This window comes from Eleutherodactylus coqui, unplaced genomic scaffold (assembly GCF_035609145.1).
Source record: "Eleutherodactylus coqui strain aEleCoq1 unplaced genomic scaffold, aEleCoq1.hap1 HAP1_SCAFFOLD_379, whole genome shotgun sequence".
NCBI lineage: Eukaryota > Metazoa > Chordata > Amphibia > Anura > Eleutherodactylidae > Eleutherodactylus > Eleutherodactylus coqui.
Genome location: NW_027102232.1, coordinates 63789 through 72884, shown reverse-complemented (window position 1 = coordinate 72884; position 9096 = coordinate 63789). Strand labels below are relative to the sequence as shown.

General features: G+C 47.8%; 1 long non-coding RNA gene across 1 annotated transcript; it reads right to left on the bottom strand.

The window, feature by feature from the left end:
• Nucleotides 1–1701: 1701 nt before the first annotated feature.
• On the bottom strand, nucleotides 1702–2339 carry LOC136600963 (uncharacterized). Its single transcript, XR_010789265.1, has 3 exons — nucleotides 2291–2339; nucleotides 2101–2144; nucleotides 1702–1737 (listed from the first exon to the last, which is right to left on the bottom strand). It is a non-coding gene; the product is annotated as an uncharacterized lncRNA (long non-coding RNA).
• Nucleotides 2340–9096: the final 6757 nt, after the last annotated feature.

Sequence of the window (9096 nt, the reverse complement as noted above, 5' to 3'; positions counted from 1 at the left end):
CCATTATTCTCCTCCTGGCTAGTGTAAACATACCACAGGGAGAACATCCTGCAGTCTATTGAAGGATGAGTAAAATACGTTTAAACGGAGTATTTTTGCTCAGTCTTTCAGCGGCTGCATGATGAATTTTAAGTTTAGCTAAAATCCATCGATCAAATTAAAAGTACACAATGTCTGCGTTTACATGTAGCGATTATCGCTCATTTTTGTCTGAGAGAACATTAAATAAGGGCTAATGCCCATTGCCGAATTTCTGCCACGTTTTACGCGGCGGAAATCCGCGGCGTTACCCCGGAGCTATTCGGTTCTATTGAACCTAACAGCTAAATGTTCACGCTGCAGAATTCCGCAGCGTGCAACAAACGGTGGCATGCTCTATTTGCCATGGGAATATGCGTGGCCGGCTTCCATTGACATAGCCGTCATGCTATCCTTCGGAAGTATCGCGTAAAAACGCGTGCCTACCTGCATCATCTGGCACTGCCGGCGCATCATGCACTGTACTGCGTATGCGCACCGGCTCGAAGGACGGTAACAGCATGGCGGAACCGGAAGCTGAGTGTTAGGGTTTTCGGGGGCGCCGTGGTGGACTCCGTTGCAATATTCCACTAGCGGAGTCCGCCACGGCTGTGGGCATGAGGCCTAAGACATCCAATAGAAATAAAGACACCGACACAAAGGTTTATGGAGGGAGAAAGAACATTTTATTTCTAGCTGTAGGAAATGGTAGATTTTATTATGAGGTATTTTGAGGCTATTGATCGAGAGGAAGGCGAAAACCCTTTGATAGGAAGAAGCCAATTATCCTTGTATAAAGGGGAAAAATTCCTTCCTGACCCCAAATATGGCGATCAGAACAAGTCCCAGGATCAAAGCCGACATCTGACCTGACTTATTAGAATGTATTCTTGTTGTCAGAAATCTAAATAAATCTCTTACCATTTATTGTTTGTGGGGAATCTAAAGTGTATTGAACTAAACCTGTTTATAGACTGTGTTGGTCCAGAGGAAGGCGAAAACCCCCTTGAGGAAAGAGCCAATTATCCTGTTTTAAGGGGGAAAAATTCCTTCCTGACCCCAAATATGGCGACCAGAATAAATCTCAGGATCAAACGCCAGCCGCTCACCTCCCTGGTGTATGTGATGTCAGCTAAAGATTGTGTTTCTTTATGTTTATATTATGTTATTTATGTGGCTGATTCCTTATAAATAAGACCTAACCCTATTTAAGGCTGTGAGTTGATCCAGAGGAAGGCAAAAACCTCCTTGAGGTATGAGCCAATTGTCCTCAAGTTGGAAAAATTCCTTCCTGACCCCAAATATGGCGATCAGAGCAAGTCCCAAGATCAAAGCCGACATCTACACCTATCTGTGTGTATATTTGTGTCTATGTATGTGTTAGTGTCTACACTAGTGTCTAACCTTCATGTATGTGGTGCGTGCTGCTTACCTGGCCTGTGCCGAGGTCTTACTAGTAACCAGGAGTTCAGGGATAATAGTCACTCGGGCTATTGTTCCTGAACTCGCCAGTTACCAATCAAGCACAGGCCGCTCCTGGGGGCGTAGAGGGTCTTCAGGAGAGGATGATGTTCGATGCCAGCCGAAGGATGCCAAGGTCGGGGTAGCATGATGGTAATACGCAGGATGCAGTTGGTGGAGAGAGGATGTTGTTGGTAAGCCGGGGTCTTCTACAGCAGCAGAGTCGTGTGTTCAGCAGACAGTTGTCGTGGGCCGAGCCTACAAGACATAAGAAGGAATTGTCAGTGTTACCAGTTGTGGATATAAACCAGTGAACTACTGTAACATGACGACTTGTATCAGGATCTGATTGGGATCTGATATAAAAAAGTTATTTTCTGCAACTGTGTCTTTACTATGAGGTATTGGGAGTTTTGTGATTGTGGAAGCCATAATAGAGGCCATATTGCTGGTCTTAATATATTTTCCCCAAAGTCCTTTGCTATGTTAGAGGAAATGGTTTATGTATTAAGCTTTCTACGGTATGTGAAGTTTTGCTACAGTGTATGGATATGATTGTAGGTGTCCTGTGTGTATAGGTGTACAGATATGTATGTGTGAGTGTGTATAGAGGATACTTACCAGATGGTCGCGGCTTCCTTCACAATCGGATTCTTCTCGTCATCCTAAGAAGAAGTAGAGACATGGTATTTACAGGAGCAATAATAATGTTATTATATGACCTCCTGAGCTGTCTGACACCAGAGGAACAATGATAATCAACACAGAGGTCTGCCTGAAGAACATCAACCCTAGAGGAGGAAGATCTTACCGGGTCCAGCTTGGTGAAGTGTACGAGAATCCGTCCACAGGGTGAAGGGGTGTACCACCCTCCGGCCACGGCAGGTCTCGATTCCTGGGAACTCTGCTGAAGGGTTTGAATGGCGGCTCTGCTCTTTTCATCTCCAGCTCCTCCCAATTCACGGTGTTGAAGAATCGGTGACCTCTGATATTCTTGTGGACACCCAGCCTCTTCTTTGGCTTCTTCCGCAGCAGTCTCTTCAGAAGATGCTTTACGTCAGCATCTAGCCAAGATGGGAATTTTGGCTTCTTTCTGGTGATGGACTTGATGATCTTTCTCCTGGAGGAGCCGTGGTAGAAGGGGGACTGTCCTGTCGCCATCCAGGATACGACAATCCCCAGGCCCCACCAGTCGACTGCTGCGTCGTAGTCCTTCTCACGAAGCACCTCTGGGGCCATGAATCTATAAGTGCCTGTCACTCCGCTGATCTTCTTAGACGGGACGACGCCGTCTTGGGCCAGCCCCAGGTCAATCAGGCGGATGTGTCCATCTCCGTCCAGCATGATGTTCGCCGGCTTTATGTCACTACAATGAAGAAAAGTAAAAAGGTTAATCTGTTGAGTGATGCAGTAATAATGTAGTAGAGAAATAATGTACCACAGCTTAACCAGTCCTAATTCAGGACTCTGGGAAAGCTGGGTACATTATCTTCACCAGGGAAACAGGGAGATGTGGGAAAGTTGTGTTTACCGATGGATGATGTAGCGTCGGTGCAGGAACTGGAGGCCGCATGCAATCTCCGCTGTGTAGAATCTGAGAAAAGAGTGTAGTATCAATGACATGAAATAAGTCCCCGACGTCATGTCACCATCATAGTGTCACCTGTACGCCCTCCACTCTTCTATATCTGTCATGTCGCCCTCAGTATCCCCCCGTCTCCTGATTAGTCATTTACTCACCTGACATGGTTGATGTCCAAGCTGCCGCACATCCTGATCATCGCCGCCAGGCTTCCTCCGGACAGATACTCCGTGATGAAGTAGGCCCGGTCTGCAGACTGCTGTGCGGCATACAGATGGTAGATGAAGGGGCAGTCTTGGGCCTTCAGGAGTATCCGCCGCTCTCTCCTTATGACGTCTGCCTTGCTCTTTCCTCTGTCAACAACCTTGATGGCCATGAAGGTGTTCCTTCCAGGAAAAGATGCCAGGACCACCTTAAGAAAGCAGATAAGAAATTATCACTGACAGCGGCCAGAAGGGAAAATCATATATATTTATCACATGGTGGATTTATCACTAGGCGCTTTCACATGGCCAAGAAGATTGTGCAAATTAGAACCCCGTTCTTTTGAATGGAGTCATATACATGAGCGTTTTTCTCTTTTTGTCCCGCACCGCATCTTGGTGCAAGGAAAAAAAATTGCAGCATGTTTTCTTTGCATGTTCCTCAAAATCCATTGTCTATTGTTTTCAATGGGACAGGAAAACAGATTGTATGGCGTGTGATGCGAGGTTTCCCATTGACTGTTTCTGATAGCCGGCCTCCTGCTGTGACAGCCGGGGTGCAGAAGGACAGTGACCCCTGCTGTTAACTCCTTACATACCACGATCTATGTAGATCACGGCAAATTAAAGGATTCACAGAGGAAGGGCGCTTTCCTTGTGATGTCATTGGACCCTTGCGATGTAATCGCGGAGGGCCGATGGGTTGCGATGGGTGGCAGGATGCTAGATAGAGGCGTCTTGCTTTACTGTTGCCTATGATTGTTTTTACAATCGATAAGGTTGTAATAGTAATCATAGCTGCTATGGATCAGGTCCCCTTCAGGGACATAAACAGTGTCAAAAAGCAAAATTAAATAAGTACATTTTAAAAAGCCTTTTTTTGCTCATTTTCCCCTATTTGTATGAAAAAAAAATTAAGAAACCCCCCACATGTGGTATCATTGTGTCTGTAATGAGCTGTGCTATAATTTGAGCAAACTATTAATTTTGCGCAGCAAAAACCGTAAAAAGAAGGGAGCAAAATACTGATATGTGGAGGAGCCGTCACTGCGCCATTCCCAGAAAATAACAGTCATATAACTTACCTCGCTGAAGCTTCCTCTGCCCAAGATCTGAAGGGCGGTGAAGCGCTTGATGTCAAATCCGCGGTCTGATGGTAGAAGGTCCTGGCTGGTGCCTGGTCTTGGCTCCTCATCCTCTCCACTCCTCCTCCTCTTTATAGCTGTGAGTCCGCTCACGCTCTCGTCTTCTCTTTTGCGCTTTTCGACGTCTCCTTTTTGTCCATTGGACTCCATTTTTCTCAGTCCTGTAATCTTCGATCCAACCGCTGCCGTCGTCAGTTGAAAGGAAATGGCAGTTGGCCGATTGGAGGTCAAAGGTCAGTGAAGCTGCCAGTACCAGGCTTGCCAGTACTTTGCCTGCCAGTACCCTGCTCTGCCATATACACTGTGATGTGGCCACCATGAGTGATGGTCTAGTGCCCAGGGAAATGGAGAAAATCATAGCTGGTTCTTCCAGTGCCACATTATTAGTAGATGGGCAGGGATGGCACTTGATGTCTGGGTTGGCAGTGGTGCCCATAGTTCATCAGAAACTTTTGGAGTTTTATAAAACTTACAGTTGATTGGAAATTTAAATGAACCCGGCGGAGGAAAAAACATAAATTGTGCTAATGAGAGGAATAATAAAGTCTTGTGAGAGGTCATGTAATAAGTGTCCATCATCCAGATACATGATGTGTATCTCCATATGTTACAGCGGGCAGCGCCCTCGCCAGTGCAGATCTGGATGTAGTGGGCGGAGATGCTTCTATGGAGGTCATAGATGGATTTATCCACAATGGGGATTAATGCTGAGGTGTCAAATGATAGAAAGGGGTCATACAGAAATGTTAGGAGGATGTTATAAATCTACGGTTGCTGTGTGAGTTATTGTTGGGGGTTGCAAATTGGCGCAGTAATACGGTATTATAGGACTTTTTATTTACACTGAGACAATAAAGACTATTTTATTAGACAAGCTTGTGAGTGCAATCTAAAGTCTGGGAGAATAAGAGGTTGTGTGCAAGATATAGTCAGGTTTAGGGCAACGACAGACGATCGTGTAACGTAACACGCTCACTCCTGCACATTTTTTGCGCAGTGAACGAGTGTATTTAACATTCATGCCTGTGCAAATATGGAGTGTATGTCCGCAGGCTCCATTCGTTCACACAAGCAGTGGAATCACCGCACCCTGATTTAAAAGGCTAATTTGCCTAACGTGGATGATTGCAGATCTGCACTGCACTTAGTGCATACCCGCGTAGGCAGATGTGCGCGCTTGCCCACCTCACGTGGGACTCTATGGTGCACAAACACGCACAAGATAGGGCAAATACAGCCGCAATGAGCCCGTTTGCAATCAATGGGTTCTATTCTCTACATATCGCACTCATCTGTTTAAGCCCTTATATAAGGTGACCAGACGTCCCAATTTAGGCAGGACAGTCCCACTTTGGGACCCTGTGTCCTGCCTTTCCTAGGGTCCAAGCTCCCTGGCTTGTAATCAGTCAGTGGCGCTGTGGACGGCAGTGTGTGCATCCAGGATACTTCTCCCCTGACCGATCCTCATTTGTTCCACAGGAGGAGAGGAGAAGGGAGGAGGTGTTGCTTTGGGTGCACACACTTCTGCCTGCAGCAGCGCCGAGAAGAGAGAGCTCTGTAGACCAGGAGAAGGGTAAGTATATGGGGGGACACTATTACTACCAAGGCCTCTGTGGGGGTGGGGTCCCCATTACTAGTGAAGCCACTCTGGGGGATACTATTACTACTGACGCCACTCTGTATGTGGCAGCATACCTCAAGCTGACTTACTGTATGCTTACAGGTGGCAGAAGTGCTGCAGACTGTCCACGGTAGAAATTTCTGCTGCTAATTATGCAGCATTTTTGCAACCAAAAACAGTCAAAATCCGCACCCCTGGTGTCATTCTTCAGCCTAGCATACTGTATTACTAGGGGTTTGAACACATGCGCATGATTTTGTTCCTTTAAGCGGCCGTGATAATCACGAGACAATTGATTTCAGCTCTTTTCTCGGGAGTGAATACTACGTCGCACCTATCTTCCCCCAATTATTTTCAGCCTCTGCACAATGGCATGGAGTTTGAACGGGCCGAGAAGGGGGAAAAACCCTCCATTAATGCACCACTATGCTCCATACTGGTGATCGTAGTTGCGCATAAGCCCGTGTGATGTTGCCCTTGTATATTTATATAAAATGTGTGTGTTTAGAATATATATAATATATGTGTATTCATATAGAGTCTCATACTTACCCATCCAGCGTGGGGCCGCACAGAATTAGGACATGCTGCGATTCATCATAAGCCAGCATTAGGCCGCCTATCGCATCGGTGAGGGGAGATGAACCTTCCCCTTTTTTTAACTTTTACGTGATCGCCATTATTCTTTGGATAACGGCGAACACGTGATCAGGAACCGCTCACCGCGGCTCTCCGTGAAATCTCCAGGCTCTCGGCTAAGTTTTGTAGCCAGGAGCAGGGAGATTTTAAAAAAGCACGGCTTTTGCGCATGCGCCTGCCACATTGGCGAAGGGCGCGTGCGCAGAAGCTGGGGTGAGGTCCGCGGATAAATCCGCAGGCCTTAGGTACGTCATTTCATCCTCCCTCACGGATATGATCCGTGGGGGGAGATGAAACGCAAGGTTTTTTTTAAGTTTTTAAAACTTTTTTTAACTTTTTGCACTTTTTTTTACTTTACATGATCACTGTCATCCATTGGATGACAGTGATCATGTCCCTGGTGACATCCCTCTGCTCTTGGCTACACATGGCAGCCAGGAGCAGAGCAATTTTGAATTTCCCGGGGCTCGAGCCCCTCTGTGCACGCGCCCGATGTCAATCATCGGGCGCGCATGCGCAGACGGGGATTTCGGGTCCCGGGACATCGCAGAGGACCGGGGGTGAGTATCTTCACATCCCCTCATGGATCCGATCCATGAGGGGAGGTGAAACTTTACTTTTGTTTTACTTTTTCAACTTTTTCGCGATCACCGCTATCGCAATGGATAACGGTGATCGCGGGCCCGGGGACCGCTCACAGTGGTCCCCGGTAACACCTCCTGGAGAGCCAGGAGATTTTAAATTTGCCGGGGACACCCGGGCTTCTGCGCGTGCGCGTGACGTCATCGTCTGGCGCGCATGCGCAGAAGGCCGCCGGCGGGTCCGGGAGGACCAGATCTCCGGGGAACACCGCCGACAAGCCGTGTGAGTATTTTCAGCTGCCGTGATGGATCCGATCCATCATAGCAGCTGAATTACTACTTTTTTACACTGTTTTATTTACTTTTTTGCGATCGGCGTTATTCATTTTATAGCGCCGATCGCAATACCGGGGGGGACTGCCCGCATCCTGGGATGACAGCTCCATGCTGTCGGCTACCTGCGGGCACCAACAGCATGGAGCTGTCACGTCCTCAGGCCAGTGGGCATCAATCCAAAGAGGATGCATAAAACTACGTCCTCTAGGATTAAGGCCCACTTTCTGAGGACGTAGTTTCCCGATGGGGCGGACGTTAAGGGGTTAAGAGGGCCTTCCAGTTTGGCCTGGTGCAAAGCGGCATCTCGATCTCTGCAGTTCAGAATTCTTGCCAAAAATGGATGCGGTGGGGCGCCCGGCGCCGGACGGGACCTACAGGGCTCTCTTCACCGTGAAGGAGGCAGAGAAGATGCATTCACCCAGTGTAGATTTAAGCCAGTTTTCTACAAACGATTCTGGTTGGGAGCCCTCTGCTCTCTCCGGGAGACCAATTATGTGTAAGTTATTGCGACGAAGACGGCTCTCCGGGTCATCTGTCTTGGATTGACAAAATTCTGCTTGCCTTATGGCTTTCTGCACCGCCGCCGGGAGTGGATGCAGGGAGTTTTCTATGTTAGAGACGCGGTCTTCCATCTCAAGTATCCTACCCCGTATGTTCTGCATATCTTGTCTTAATAAAGTAACATCCGATTTAACTTCATCTATTTTCCCGGTGAGGGAGGATTTACAGGTATTTATTGCTTCTAATAGTCGACGCATAGTTGGTTCCGAACTCTGCCCGGAGTCAGCTTCATTATCTCTTGCCTGGACAGTCCACGATGAGTGCGGCGTATGATCGGACATCTCCACACTAGAGAATTCCTTTATTTTCTCCGCAGCGGTACAACCTTTAGCTCGAGTGCTCATGATAAGCGCTCGCAAGGTAGAGACTGATAACAGAATGTGCACTAGCGTTTCTGTGTTACCGCGTAAAACTTTCTTTGGGATTTAAGGTAGGTTAAGTACCAAGAGTCCGTCTTTTTCACAAGTTATGGTTACCAGCCTAGGGTACAGGATGAGGTCTCAAATCATCATCAGAGCAGATTCTGCGTCGGTCCTGTCCAACTGCATGGGAGTAAGGGGTGACTCAACAATCCACTGTGTCCACAGATTAGGGTCCGCAGAGGGCAAAATCCACTGTGGAAGAACAATTTTGCGGGGCCCAGCAGAGACTTTCAGTACAGAGGGGATCCTCAAGTTATAGCATCCAGCTGGTTAGAATACTGCTGGGTATATTGCCACCATTTAGAGAGACAGCAGCAATTATCACAGTCACAAAATGGCACCTGGTGGCCGGAGGGGGGTTTGCCAGGTATGTATAGAGGGCCTACTGCTGCGGGGCCTACATTACAGCATTCACAGTTTCAATGCAAATGCCCCTGTAGGCTCCAAAGTGTCCTTCCACGTCCTCCGCCAGGGACTTACTCTTTGCCGCCTCTCGCCGGGACCAGGATCCGGATCAGATTCACACC